General features: G+C 43.8%; 1 protein-coding gene and 1 long non-coding RNA gene across 2 annotated transcripts in view; one reads left to right on the top strand and one right to left on the bottom strand.

Annotated features, from left to right (window-relative positions):
* Window positions 1–3,996, bottom strand: part of LOC126393851 (protein FAM163B) — a 180,925-nt gene extending 176,929 nt beyond the window's left edge. Inside the window, exon 1 of the mRNA XM_050050241.1 lies at window positions 3,638–3,996. The gene's annotated coding sequence lies outside the window, so the exon portion shown is untranslated. The remainder of the gene's footprint in view (window positions 1–3,637) is intronic.
* Window positions 3,997–5,008: 1,012 nt separating this feature from the next.
* Window positions 5,009–6,078, top strand: LOC126393854 (uncharacterized). The gene is made up of 2 exons (XR_007570308.1): window positions 5,009–5,215; window positions 5,768–6,078. It is a non-coding gene; the product is annotated as an uncharacterized LOC126393854 (long non-coding RNA).
* The last annotated feature ends 8,163 nt before the right edge of the window (window positions 6,079–14,241 follow it).

Below are 14,241 nucleotides of genomic sequence, written 5' to 3'. Positions count from 1 at the left end.
GAAAGAGACTGTATGCAAACTGTACATTTCCTGTGAAAACAGAAGTGTATTTTGAAAACAGTCAATGCATGTAACAGGCTGAAGTTGACACGGCGTCCCAGAACGTCAACAACCAACACACCCAGGGTACCTTTGACGTCATATGTGGACGTGGTCAGTGACCAAACATCAATATGTGACGAGGCTGAATTGAGACTGTGTTGAATCCGTGGTGTCTATCGGTGGGAATTGCTGCACCCAGCTGAAATTTCTCCCGGTTAGAATTCCGTCACTGTTCATTATTCAGGAGGTTTTAACCAGGAGCCGAATTATCCACAGAGGTCTCTTCGTCTCCAGAACAAACAATATATGAATAAAAACACTGAATAAAACTGTTTCATGCAACAAATCAGTGTTTCTCCTACGCTGTTCGTGACAGAGGAGCTGCTAATTACAGTGGCCAATGCAAAAACTTGAATGGCAGTATTTAAAGTCTGTGGTTTGTCTGTTCTGGGCTACTGTAGAAATATGGCGGACCCTGTAGACGAGGTAGTCTCTTACACAGACGCCGATGACGTCAGCACGCTGGCTGACTCTGTCGTCTGTGGACATTCCCACAGGAAAGTTGTAATAGAACTGGCGCTGGCTCCAAGCGGCAGTGATGTGATTGGATCCAAATCTGTGTACTTCAAGCGGCAGTGATGTGATTGGATCCAAATCTGTGTACTTCTATATTTCCTCGACCAACAGCTGATAAGCTTTGCCTTACACCCCCTACACCGGAATTGCTGTTCCCGCTTTGCCTTACACCCCCTACACCGGAATTGCTGTTCCCTGAATTGTTGTCCGTAGTACAACACAAAATATCCGGTGCTTATTTTTCGATGACAGGAACGACTCCGAACAAAGTTTCTTTGGTGTTGTCGCCTGAGCCACGACTGACCACATTACGAATCTACATCACAGTACTACGCACCAGTAACCTGCTCTCTGTGTTTCTGGTCCGTCTCTGTTACATGTAACACACGTGCTATGGCAACACCGTCATGAGGTCTGGATATCCCCGCCCATTTCTATTACAAAACGAAAGATGAATGTCCCTCGGCTCCCATTCTGAAGTAAAGGAGGCTGGTCACGCGAGACTATAGACGAGGACCTGCTCCCTATGTAGATACCTCTCATTCTGAGGTAAAACACAATGATTCATATTTCCAGGTGATGATACACTGAAAAAAACATACTGATTATATACAATTTCTGCCAGTATATCCCTCTTAAATCCTACACACTGGACCTTTGCAAACAAATCTGTGCGTAAGACATACTGTGTTACTTATTTTCCCATATACTCTGATGGAGGAGCATCTTATACAGTACAAACAGTTTTTATGTCTAAGGATCCAGTTTTGACTGCAGCTGCACTCGCTGCAACAGTATCAGGCCACAACATGAGGTACTGAAACTGCAGCTTGCTAGAGACAGGTTTTCTAAAGTAGAGAATGAACTCAGCAAAGATCCATTTTGGATCGAAATATCAGATTTTTTTAAATAAGAAATTGAACACAGTTAAAGGATAACTTTGGTATTTCTCAACCTGGGCCCTATTTCCCCATGTGTATGTGTGCGTATGATTCATAGGTACAACTCGTTCTAAAATTGGTTCAGTATTGAGGGAGGCGGATGCAACCGGGAGCTGCGAAACGAGCTAAAACGGTAACGGGGGCAAATGCGTCCTGTATAAGTTTAAGTGCTTTTTTACGCCACTGACCGGTTCAGATCGCCAGTGCTATCTCTGTGAATAGCATACTAAGCGTTTCCCTTACCCTTCACCTCTGTGAAGCTGTGTGTGACGTCATCTCGCGAGAGCTTTGCTTGTTGCCGGAAGAAAACACAGGAGCCATGCAGAGCGCCGCTCAGAGTGGCGCTGGTTCTCCCAGAGTACAGCTGAGAGTTTTACTGCATCGATTGAAAACAGTGGTTCGTGTTTGTGCTTATCCGAATTGCAAGAACANAAACCTGTCTCTAGCAAGCTGCAGTTTCAGTACCTCATGTTGTGGCCTGATACTGTTGCAGCGAGTGCAGCTGCAGTCAAAGCTGGATCCTTAGACATGAAAACTGTTTGTACTGTATAATGGATCCTTAGACATGAAAACTGTTTGTACTGTATAAGATGCTCCTCCTGAATGTAAGGACTGTAAATGTTTTATTTGGTACCAACATAAAAGAAAATGACCCAAACATCAGCATCCTGTCTAGTTTGTGTTTTTGTGTGGAGGCATTTTAAGTTAATGGACTCCCAAGTGCTGCAGTTGTAACAAGTCGAGAGTTAAGAACTGAACTGGAAGAAAACAAAAAGCTCTTTTCTCAAGGCTCAATTTCTCCTCTTTTGTACGTAGAAGTGACAGCGAGCCTCCTCACGCTGCCGTCACCACAACATACGGTTCCTCTCACATTCTGCTCTCTTCCATCTTGTCCTGCCTGATGTGGCTCTTTTGGCTAAAAACATATTGATTTCCCCTTTCCGATTGTCACACTAATTACACTCTTCATCAATTAGGTGTCTTTAATGAGTTGCATCCAGTCAAGAGGCGCAGTGCGTTCTCACACTGCAGAGAATGCCGGAGGAGGGAGGGGTTCGGCGGGGGAGGTGGCGGACAAAAAAAGCCAGAAAAGAGCATATAAAACAGCGGAAAGAGGCCGACGAGCTGCTGAATGAGGGAAATCAATACAAAGGAGGCCAGTAGATTGCGATGGAGGGCTGAAGAAGAAAGGCAGGCGAGAAACAAAAGGGGCCAAACATTGTTTAGACCCGGTTTGTTTGAGGCCTTCTGTCCTGCTGTAGCTCAGAGTCACAATAGCTGCAGGGACACACTTGTGGACATGAGGAGGAGGAGGGGGGGTGCTCAAAGGAAACTTCTTCACTCCATGACACCCCTCCACCACACACACACTGAACACCCCTCACCCTCCTAAAGCCCCCCGTCTTTCTCTGCTGTGACCCCGTTGAGCCACCCTTCGCCTCCATCAGGCCACTTTCCCAGCCCCTCCACACTGGTCAGCTTTAGGAGGCTTCACCAGCGGCTTCAATAACTTTTCTTCTGCAGGGGTCAGAGGTCAGCAGTGGGGCCGGACACCTGGGTCTTTAGAAGAGAGACCCTAAATTTATTCAGGAATGGGACCTCCAACCTTCCCCCAGTGCTCCACGGCCGACGTAGCTGGGCTAACGTTGGCCTGGTGGGGGGTCTTCCCACAGATGTGCTAACTCTGCAGAAACACAAAACAAGCCCGGTGACTCCACTGATACTGAGGAGGCTAATTAACAAGAGTGTGTACGTACACACATGTACACTCTTAAAGCTTTAATCAATATATTTTAGCTGCACTGCTCCAGTGATATCAGTCGGTCCAGTTCTTTGGTCGAGACAGAAATATCTCAACATCTGCTGGGTGGACTGACGTGAGATTTCAGACATTCATGATCCTCACTGACTGAATCCTCCTGACTTTTATGATCATGAGCAGCAGGAGCTCAGTCCATGGGGACCTGGCTTAGGAACTGGAGCGCTGCTGGTTCAAGTCCCCGAACAGATCAAGTACAGAAGTAAAGCCTTAAAGGGATAGTGCACCCAACATGAAAATTCAGCCATTATCTACTCACCCATATGCCGAGGGAGGCTCAGGTGAAGTTTTAGAGTCCTCACAACACTTGCGGAGATCCAAGGGGAGAGGAGGTAGCAACACAACTCCACCTAATGGAGGCTGACGGCGCCCCAGATTCAAACGTCCAAAAACACATAATTGAAACCACAAAATATCTCCATACTGCTCGTCCGTAGTGATCCAAGTGTCCTGAAGCCCCGACATAAAAAGTTGTTTGGAAAAACGTCATTTGAACTCTGTTTTTAGCCTCATTGTAGCCATTAAATTTTCATCTAAGATTCATGTTCCCCAGAAGATATATTCTAAAGACTTTGGTTTCACTTGCACTGCAGTGAACTGTCTCAACATGTACTTGATGTATTGACAGCAAATTTAGATAGTCATGGTCCCCAGACGATGCACCAACACCATCATGAGGTGGACATTTGTGATTTTATCTTAATATCCAACCCGCTCTCATCCCAGCTCATCACACATCCTCCTGCTCTGTTGTTGACATTCTGGGATGGCATGTCATTTTTTCCTTCAGCAACAAACACACGTGGTTACGTTTAACCAGCACACACGTGTGGTTGGATTTAGGAAAAAAGAACAGGGTTTGGCTTTACAATCATAGGAGGAGTGAACACCAGCCTTCCGGGTGAAAGTTGCTGGTTGTTGGACCCATCCACCACACCTTTCACCTGTCCTACTCAGACTTCCACCCCCTTTACTTCCGTTGTTGTCCCGCCACATTTCCCTTGACGCCGCTGGACGCTGTTAAACAATAATGGCACCTGGACGCATACCATGCTGTCTGTCACCAGAAGTCACTGACCAAGCGCCAGTATACAACGACGGGTTATATCGTAGCGCCACAAAAGATTCAGTCTGGCCGTGTTACAAAGTGACATCACCCAGCAACACATCATACTGCTGCGAGAGGAGGCTTTTGGTGTCTGCATCTGATGCCAAGATCAATAACAAAGCAGCGGTATTTGTCGACTTCAGAAAGAGGACAAGCTGAAAAATCACACGAATGGATGGGTTGGCATGAAAATTGGCACAAACATTCATTGTACTGAGAATAAGAATTGTAAGAACATTGATCCCCTGAAATGTTTCATCTAGCGCCATCATCAAGCCAAAATTTCTGTTGGTCCAGTTCCTACTCCGCTCTCAGCTGCCGTTAAATTTTGTTCATTACAAATTGTCCTCTATAGCTCATATTCTTTGTTTGACTGTGTTCTTGCTGGTGAAGAAAGTGAGCTCTAACGTGCACTCTCTGGTCTGGTAGTGACGCATCAGAGGGACCTCGTCCTGTCTGAATGACCCTCTTCTGTTAAACCACTTCACACAGTCATGGCTGAACTGTCATTCATGTCACTGGTTGCATGCGGCAGAAGCCTCCTGAGGCCAGTTCCTGACCACAGTTACCAGCCCTGTTACCTTGGCAACCTGATGCACCACCAACCTGCAGCAGAGGCATGTTGTCACAATGTGGTGTCAGAGGTGTCGATGTCCAGGGCAGCAGGAGAGACTTTGATCCTGCGTGTGAGGAGATTTGAGTGTAGCCTCTCTGCAGACACCAGCTGAGGTAAAACTTTCAGGATTTTATTTTGACATTGGAAATTTGTATGCGACAGTGAAATCGCTTGAAAAGTCCTTTGGTGTCAGACCGGCATAACATGTCATTTGTTTAAATTATTTTGAACCCATACAGGGTGTAGCCATATGCAAAGGTGTAGAAATTTAGGGAGGACACAAGGAGCAGGACCCCCTCCCCCGCCATGGAAGGAGCAGAGGTTTATTTTGACAAAATCAAGGAAATGTACATCATAAACTGGTGCATTAAAAATCACAAATATGCAGAAAAATGAAGTGTTTGATGCTTAAAATTGTCTTGCAGAGGACCCCCACACCTCCCAGTGTTTAAGGGAATCCTATGTCCTTGGCCATATGCCATATATCTCACATATCGCTGCTTTGTCAGTGGATTTCTCGTCTACATACGAGGGGTAACTGAATAGTTTTGAGCCTAACCCCAGAAAATGAGTAGCTAGGCAAGCCAAATGATATTTTTTATAATCTATTTCCTCATTATCATAAACATGCTCATGTTTTGAACTCTTTGTGTTTATTTCTGCAGATTCTTGAATTCATTAGTTTTTAATAACTGGAGCATCGCGCTGTGATCAAATATCTTCATCTCAAAGGAATGTCACCATCTGAAGTCCACCAAGATATGCTCAAAACTTTACATGACAATGCCCCTTCATGTGCCACAGTTTAACGCTGGGTACAAGAATTCAAGCGTAGCAGGGAGAGTGTTGGAGATGGGTCTTTGAGTCCCAACCTGATGAGTTCTTGTCCACTGGGATGAAGGCGCATCAGCACCACTGGAGCCACTGTGTTGCCCTTGAGGGGGATTATGTTGAAAAATAAAAGCACTGAAAAATCTGTATCTTGTTTTATTTCCTTGAGGCTCAAAACTTTTTAGTCACCACTCGTATTATGCTCTAGGTATCTCTTTGGGTCTGCTCTTAACGTTTCTGCGACGCCGCAACCAACGCAAGGACGTCAACAAAAGCTTATGGTGCTGTTTTAAATTACTTTTCATTATGTTGTGCCCTTTGAGCACCTTTCTTTTTGTGCGCAGATATTCTAAATAAATAGATTTTGTTTTTTATGCATTGATTTCAGCCTGTGGACCCTTTTTGTGGCTGTCCAGCCCAGTTGCCGTGCAGGTATCTCCTCTGCAGCCCTTTCTAGGTTTAGAAAACACATCATGATTTGGTTCAACATTCACACAGGAAGAGAACACCGTGCTCCCGAGTGAAAGTCCGGTGTTTGTTGGATCCATCCACCACCCCTGCTCCTTAAATTACGTTGTTACCAACACATTCTCACTCCGACCTCGTCACATGTCCACGTTTGGTCATGGACTTTCCACGTCCACATATGACGTCCAAGGTACCCTGGGTGTGTTGGTTGTTGACGTTCTGGGACGCCGTGTCAACTTCAGCCTGTTACATGCATTGTCTGTTTTCAAAATACACTTCTGTTTTCACAGCAAATGTACAGTTTGCATACAGTCTCTTTCAAAATAAAAGCACTACGTCCGTACAACACTGTGAATTGACGTTTTTTTCCTTCAACAACAAAAGCACGTGGTTGGGTTTAGGAAAAAGAACAAGGTTTGGCTTTAGAATCTCAAGGGACATGAACACCACTCTCTCGGGTGAAAGTCAGTGTTTGTTGGACCCCTCCACCTCCTCTCCTGCCTGCCCCACTCGGACTTTCGCTGCCTTAACTTTTGTCCTCGTCCTGAAGCGTTTCCCCCTGACGCCGCTGGGCACTGTTAAACCATAACGCAAATCAGCTGCGTATCATGCTGACGTTAAAGGACGCCTTTCTGCATTGGTTTCTGACGCTGCATGTCACTGCCCGGATTGCGACGACTTCGGATTGAGACCGAGCTCTACCAGAACTGTCTCAACCTGACACCACAGGTATCATACCACCACAACAGGTTGCGTATGGCCGCGTTGTGAACTGACAGTGGGGCATTCAAGTGTAAATTATGAATTTCCCACATTTGAACTAAAGGTCATATTTCCAGTGAAGAATGATAAAAGAAGATGCCATGTAGATGTACCATCAGAATATAGGATCCAGAATTTTTGGAGCTTTATTCAACAAAAGGACTAAAAAATCTCAGGATTTACTGCTTTGGTTTTTACCTTTTTTAAAACCATTCTCTCCCCCAAAGTCTCTCAACTTCATGGAGGTGCAATAATAAATAGCTTTAGTGTCTTTAAAAGTATATTGTGATCTCATAGTGTATTTCTGTTATTATGACTGCATGTTGTGCCCATTTGTGTTTATTTGTAGTGTATATATTGTCCTATAATTGTCACCTTTACATACAGAGCAAATAAGGTTGTAATTTGGTGCAGTTGTTCTTTAATATTTTGTATAGTAATATATCTATAAATTATAATATTTCTTCAGTAATATTGACCTTATTGTCCCTTATGTTACTTTTTCCCATCAGTCTGAAGGTAACGCTCATGATGTTCCTGCAATATGTCAGCAGGGACTGAACGGCAGTTTGTGGTGACCTTAATGTATTTTATCTCTTGGTGTATTACTGGAATGTTCCAGTAGGGACCTGTAGTGTCGCTCAGTATCTCTGCACTTTCTTTTTTTCATGAGGCTTCTGGGGGGTTTTTTTGGGTTTTTTTTATCAGAGCAGACTGAAGCCGCCGTGGTTTCCCATGGCAGAGCCGTGTGTTACAGTGAATCCAGGCCCGTTGGGGATCCTTTTCTCATTCGTCTCTTTCCGATGAGCAAGCATTAATAACGCGTCCTTTTCCCCTTTCATAGCCATAATCTCCAGTGATCTCGGGCCTCCCGCACTAAATTATTCTTACAGGGCCATGAAAAGGCAGCAGCGGGGCCCTTTAAGAGGCAAATGAGCATCCAACGTGCAAAGATGTTCCCAGCAACGGAAATGTTAACTCACCGTACAGAGCAGAGCAGGGCAGAGGGAATCCACTGACATGTCTGATGAGAGGGGAAGGAAGGGTCCACCATCGCCCTGAAGGCAAAGCCTGCTGGGTAATTTATCCTTTAACCCCTTGTCTAACTGTTTACATTTGTCTTTAAGCTGATGGTTTTGTACAGAGCGACTTGTGAGGAGTGCAAGTAACAAAAAAGAAAGATTCACATGCTGGATTAGCACAGATACAATCATTTCAATATTTCAATTTGTACGTTCTCTATAATAAAAAATAGGGCATCACCATCACAATCGAAACATATCACCATACGTGTTTTGTTTTACCATCCGACCAGACTGTGTCTCTTTATCCTGCACTGTACAGAGGGTGTTTTCCGTCCGCCTGATTCCACATGAACGCAGTCTAATTCATGTATAACTTTGTCCGGTCAAATGTATAGTGCAAAATTCATAGCTCATCATCAGGGGTGTCCTTAAGGTTCTCCTGGGCGCGAAACACTCTTCTCAGGATGCCTTCATTTTCCACATGAATCGCCATAAACTCAGTCATGTTGCAGTAAGATGTAGTCAGAGACACTGTTTTTTTTACTTTGGTTGCAAAGGTCCTCTGTGCAACAAACTTTAAGCGATTCCTTAAGTATAAGAACCAGATAAGGAGAAACACTTAAGGAAACATTAAGGAGAAGACTTAAGGACGTTTGTACAACTGATTGTATTCAAAGGAAACTTTAATTTGGATTTAAAGGAAAATCTTAGGGTGCTTTATGCAACCGACCCCTGGACTTCAAGATGCAGGTATGTCAGGTCGACACAGGACTGAACAGGTGGCGTGACGCAGGGGTCCAGGGACCTCCAGGAGGCCTTGAGGGAGTTCCAGGGGACCCCAAAAATGGGTTTCATTTTCACTACTAATTTCACTGTCGAAGTGAGCCTGATGTGACTGAGACTCTTAAGAGTGACGATTCTAATCATGGGTTTCACTTCGTCCATGCTTGTCTCCTCAGCAGGAGCTGACAATTATAGAATTCTGGTTTCAAACAAACAAATCTTTTTAGATGGAGGTCCCTGAAGCGAAGTCTTATCAAGTAGGAGTCTGTGACCAAATGTGACATGAAACAGGCTGAGCACCACTGCTGTAACTGTATTGTTAAGCGGGTGTGACCGTAGTCCTGAAAGCCAGATGTATTGTGGGTTCTCTCTTTATTTTCCTTTCATATTCTCAGAACTGTCTCCAGTTTATGCAGAAAATAACCCCAAGAGCTGGAGATGGAGACACAGGAACACTGTGTAGCAACACACAGTAACGTACCAAAGACGCATGGCATTCATAGAGCCTGCACTGCTGAATAAATTTAATATTAGTGACACTTTTCTGAGTCACAGCAGCCCCGTTTTACACAGAGATGGCGCTACAGAGCCACTACCAAGTCTCCTCTTTACGTCGCGTTTGCATTTTTACACAGAACCAAACAACAGCAGCATCATGTGTGTGACTTTAGACAGCACGCTCGCATCCTGAAAGCAAAAGAGGCATGACGGGAGTGACATGTAACAACAGTGTCAGCCTCTAGTGTGATATATGACATACATGTCAACAGCACTTTGAAATCAATAACAATGACATAACATGGCATCAACGGTCATTTACCGTCTCTATTAAAAGACGGCTGCTCTCGTCCTCTGCTCGGAGGGTAAGAAGCTCCCAGACCTCACTGTTTCCCCAAGTTGTGGGCATTTTTGGCTGTTCTTCTTCTGTGAGTTAGCTGCTAACTGCTGCTAGCTGTGTTTTTAAATCTACCAGTGGTGGGTTGGGGCAGTTACAATGCATGTGACAGGCTGAAGTTGACACGGCGTCCCAGAACGTCAACAACCAACACACCCAGGGTACCTTGGACGTCATATGTGGACGTGGAAAGTCCATGACCAAATGTCAATATGTGACGAGGTCACAGTGAGGATGAGTTGGCTGGTAACAATGTAATTTAAAGCGCAGGGGTGGTAGATGGATCCAACAAACGCTGGACTTTCACTCGGGAGCAGGGTGTTCTCTTCCTGTATGAATGTTAAGCTCGGGAGCAGGGTGTTCTCTTCCTGTATGAATGTTAAGCCAAATCACGATGACCAAACGTCAAGACATGTGACGAGGTTGGAGTGAGAATGTGTTGGCCGCTGCCACTCTTTCCCCCNCGCTGGACTTTCACTCGGGAGCAGGGTGTTCTCTTCCTGTATGAATGTTAAGCCAAATCACGATGACCAAACGTCAAGACGTGACGAGGTTGGAGTGAGAATGTGTTGGCCGCTGCCACTCTTTCCCCCCATTTTATAAAGAATGGCGAGGAGGAATAACAGCATGAAATTCCCGCCTTGAACAGGCTGTGTGAAAGGGTCTGGTGTTTCATGTCCCCGTCTCAGCTGTCACAAACACCTTTGTGTCTCCTCTGCTTCATCTGCATCGACTGCTCTGTGATCAGTATTGATTTCATGAGGAAAATCAATAAAGGATATTGGCTTTGACCCCTCGTTCACCTCATCACTGAGCTGATGGTGTGTCTCTCTTCACCAGGCTTGTTGTTGTATTTGTTTTGTTTCACTCAGTGGTGTCATGGAGGGTGTACGCAGGAGTATACTTACTAATGTTGCAGCTGACTTTGAGTATACACACTAACTACACACTAAATCCCCTCTGATGCGTCTTATTCAGACGAGTGCTGCAAGCCATTTTCAGTAAATTAATATTACAGTCATTTCTCCAAGCACCATGACACCACTGCTTTCATTTGTCATTGAATTAACCAATAAAATCAAGTTTTTAGAATTGTCTTTTCGTCATATCATCCATGTATCATTTTGAATCAGCTGAGAAAGCAAACCTTTTAAAGGGGAACTAATGTTTTGTCAACCTGGGCCCTATTTTCTGATCTACTTTTGTCTAAATGAGTGATAGGATGTTCAATATGTGACATTTCTCCAGTATGAAGCTAGGGCTGACCTGCCTGCAGCCCGTGAGCGCGCGTGCGCTATATTAAATAATAGGGCACTCAGACAGCGTCAAACAACGTCAAATACGTCCACTAAAAGTGCATTTTTTTCACACAGATAGGCTCGGATTGTTAGTGTAATTATCTGACAACATAACGGAAAGGAGAAATGAACGTGTGTGTTTACCTTTAGCTGGATTCAGACATGTTCCTCTGCCTGTTGCTGCTCCCTCTCTCTCCTCGTCCGCTCTTCAGTTTCAATGAGCTCTGCGTCCCTGTACGTCCGTGTTCAAATAAATACGGGCGCTCATCAAATTCAAATGGCTCATCCAGATCCAGTTGGTCAAAATCGGGTACAAATTCGGTTCGGGATGTTTGTTGTGGCAAGTCAAAACACTCACTCAGAGAGTGAAAGTCTGGCTCTGAAATCTCACGTCTCGCGAGATTTTAGTTGTTGCAGGAAGTTACCGCTGGAGCAAGCTTACAAATGCGACTGTTTGGACTAGTCATGGCTGAATTTTTACCCGATTTTGACCAACTGGATCTGGATGAGCCATTTGAATTTGATGACCGCCCGTATTTATTTGAACACGGAGTACACGGGATGTACACGGACGCAGAGCTCATTGAAGAGGGACGAGGAGAGAGAGGGAGCAGGCAGAGGAAGTGTTTAGACTTGCCACAACATGTCAGATTCCAGCTAAAGGTAAAGACAGACGTTTCTCCTTTCCGTTATGTTGTAGGATAATTATATGCTGTCTGAGTGCCCTGTTATTTAATATAGCGTGCGCTCACGGGCTGCAGGCAGGTCAGCCCTAGCATATAGCGTGCGCTCACGGGCTGCAGGCAGGTCAGCCCTAGCTTCATACTGGAGAAATGTCACATACTGAACACCCTATCACTCATTTAGACAAAAGTAAAGCGGAACATAGGGCCCAGGTTGAAAAAAACATTAGTTCCCCTGTAAAGACGTCCTCTTGTTCTCTGTCTTCTCTCTCAGGTGGCATCAGTTTCCTCTCTGTGTGTCCAGTTCAGAGGAGGGTTCAGGATGTGTTTAGCCTAGCTTAGCACAAACAGTGGAAGCAGGGGGAAACTGCTAGCCTGACTTCATTCAAAGAGAAACACGCAGGCATTCAAACGACTTGATTCCACTTGATTGCTGTTGGTCCAACCTATTTTCATTGTCAAATACCGTTGCTTGCAGTGATTCCTACATACGAAACTGACAAACAAAGCCATCTTTTCGAGGCAGTATGATGCACCAACAGGCAGCGTCATTTTTAAAGTAACGCCACTGGTAACAACATGATATAAGGAGCTGGAATGTCCCTACAGGGTGGGAGTGGTGGTGGATGGGTTCAACAACAGCGGACTTTCACCCAGGAGCCTGGTGTTTTACCCACATGGCAAGTTGTTTTTTTTTCTTTTTTTTTCATAAAAAGCATCTGACAAACCGTAACTGGGCATTTCCTGTGAAAACAGATGTGTATTTTGAAAAGACAGGAAGCAGGTAACGCCGATATTTGACTAGGTTGGGAGTGAGAATGTGTCTACTCTCTTATTTTATTTTAAAGTTTTAGGTCATAAATATTCAAAAGGTGTAAGGTGTCAGGGTCCAGCTGTTCTGGAGCTTTCAATCACATCATCTTCATCAGTGGAGAAGTTTGAACTTTTGTTTAAGTTTAACTTTAAGGACTTCTCTTCCATGGTAGCTTTGGAGTCAAGTATCTAATTTATCGTTTATAACCATGATCTTGTTTATAGATTTTTTTTAAAAATCTAGATACTGTGTACATTTTAATTTCAATGTATATTAAGCTCATTTAAATTGAAGTCACTTGCATTTTTTTTTTTTTAATTAATTTATTTAATGATTTATTTTTTCAACTTTTTGTTTAGAAAACACATCAAAGTCCAGCTGTTCTGGAGCTTTCGATCACATCGCATGATCATCAGCGAGCGAGCTTTGCACAGTTGTCTTTTTTCCTTTACTTTTCTTAAGAACTTTGACTTCTCTTCCGTTGTAGCTTAAAAGTCAAGTATCTAATTTATCTTTTTTAACCATGATCTTATAAAAAAAATTTCTGTCATGTGTATAGAAAACAATTGTTTAATTTTTTTTTTTTTAATTTAATTTTTATTTATTTATCTTTTTTGTTTTAAAAACACCTCAAGGTCCAGCTGTTTCGGAGCTTTGCTGTCATGAGGGGAAAAAATAATAATATTCTTTTACATCTTTCTTTTTTCTGATAACTGTAAGGACTTCTCCTCGATGGTAACTTTGAAGTATCTAAATTATTTTGATTATATTTTAAAATTTAAATTCAACATTACAAAAAATGTAAATGCAAATTTTAGTAAATAGTTCTTTTATGATTGAAACAATACTTTAAAGTAAATTAATGAAAATATTGGATTAAAAATTCATTCTTATTCTCCTCTAAATTAAACAAATTTTGTTGCAAACTGTGCAAAAATGAATCTTTTTAAATAACTTTCGTTTGCATTAAATGGACTTGAAGCAGCTTTTTGTTTATTGTTGTTGTTGTTGTTGTTGTTGTTGTTGTTGTTTTCTCCACCATCACATCATCACTGAGGGAAGCCTCTGTGAGCTCCAACCGACTCCTCCACCAGCAGCAGCAGCTAAAAAGGGAAACGTCATCTATACAGCACTCAGTGTGTGTGTGTGTGTGTGTGTGTGTGTGTGTGTGTGTGTGTGTGTGTGTGTTACAATACAGAGTTGATGCAGGAGGGTTAACAGTGTTTTCATTGTGACTAGAAGTGAAGAAAAAGCGACAGAGAGAGAGAGAGAAGAGAAAATCAGACCGTTGTGTCTTTAAGAGGTTTCCTGCTCCTCCATTCGCAGCTGCTCTCTCTCTCTCTCTCTCTCTCTCTCTCTCTCTCTGTTACTTCTCCTCCTCCTCCTCCTCCTTCTCCTCCTCCTCCTCCTCCTCCGGGCACAATGGGCATTTATCATCACCCCCGCGGTGTCTGTGAATGTGTGTGTTTATTCAAATCTCAGTACCAAGAGCGGACCGGCCCCACTCCCGAGCTCTCTCTCGGTGACACGGACGCACCGGGGCTTATTGTTGGAGGAGCCCCAGAAAAAGCCCCCAAATC

The sequence above is a fragment of the Epinephelus moara genome, chromosome 8 (assembly GCF_006386435.1).
Source record: "Epinephelus moara isolate mb chromosome 8, YSFRI_EMoa_1.0, whole genome shotgun sequence".
In the NCBI taxonomy this organism is placed as follows: domain Eukaryota; kingdom Metazoa; phylum Chordata; class Actinopteri; order Perciformes; family Serranidae; genus Epinephelus; species Epinephelus moara.
This window is presented reverse-complemented; position numbering and strand designations above follow the sequence as displayed.